This window comes from Penaeus monodon, chromosome 42, assembly GCF_015228065.2.
Source record: "Penaeus monodon isolate SGIC_2016 chromosome 42, NSTDA_Pmon_1, whole genome shotgun sequence".
NCBI lineage: Eukaryota > Metazoa > Arthropoda > Malacostraca > Decapoda > Penaeidae > Penaeus > Penaeus monodon.
The window spans coordinates 26,204,729-26,206,014 of NC_051427.1; positions in this window are offsets into that span (position 1 = coordinate 26,204,729).

Genomic DNA, 1,286 nt, shown 5'->3' on the forward strand with positions numbered 1-1,286 from the left:
TAAATGTACACATGCACACACACACGTACACACACACACACACACACACACACACACACACACACACACACACACACACATACGCACGCTCGCACATGTGACCTCGCGAGGCTGAACCTCTTTACGCGACGCCAAGACCCCCCAGCCTCGCCTTCCGTCTTGCCAGTTCCAGCTAGCATTTGCAACTGTGAAGTCGCCTCGCAGTCCCAGGCATGGAGATCGAGGAGCAATTGCAAGGCTTACCGCTGACTGAGGAACAAGCCACGAGGAAATAAAAGGGCAACAGGGAAACATACAAGAGGAGGAAAATAAAAAAGAAACGGAGGGAAAGGAAGAAAAGCAAAAACTGGTGGAGTTAAAAAGGGAAGGGGGAGAGGAAATCAAGGAGTATCGTTTTAGATGAATCCTTCGACTTTTTTTACAAAAAAGGACCCGATCCCCATGTGAAGCTCAGGGTTCTTTGGTCAGTGCGTGCCCCTTTGTAATTGACACAGGCGCTAGCGGGAGTCACATATCGCGCGACTTGCGAAGACGCTCAACCTTAAAAATCCACGAAATTGGCGAGGAGACGAGATTGTAAAGGGTCTGCTTAAAATTTAGGAAATATATTTTCCGAGGGCTTTCGGGATTTGTGAAACCGTAAAAATAATTAGGTTTGGCTGAACTTAGATAATTTTGCTGCGTCATTGACATGGTGCCAAACCCAAGCTGATCTTTCGAAAATACACCTAGATATAGAAATTTGACAATTTACTATATACAGTCCAATCAACGGTCATGATTGGAAGTGTATCCCGACCGGGCAAACTTTCCCCATGACTGGAAACCGGGAAGCCACGGGGAGCAGCTCGGCCTGACCCTCTATGATGTATCCGATGAAAATGAGCCCTGTATGGTGTGGGATAAAAAAGGTATTATTATGTATGGGGCATTCGATTTTCCATTTTGTAATTTTCGGAAGGGAACACAACAAGATTTTCTATGTGCACTCGTTGTCACTATAACATACTGAGATAGGGGATGGGCATTTATTTCTTGAGAGGAGCCATATTCAGCTTTAACGACGACGAAACGTGGGCGTTGACGTGGCCAAGCGACAGCGCCTGAAGCCCCAAGGTCTGCTCCGTCGCCGGCGAGGGTGCCGGGGCTCCGGAGGCCGAGGGGGAGGCCCCCGGGAAACCCGCGTCGATTCCCGCGGGGCGAAGGAGCTCTGACCCGGGGGGCGGACAGGCGGTTGCTCCTGCCTCCCCCGCTCGCTTTCCCCGAGAGATTTGAGAGAGAAAAAA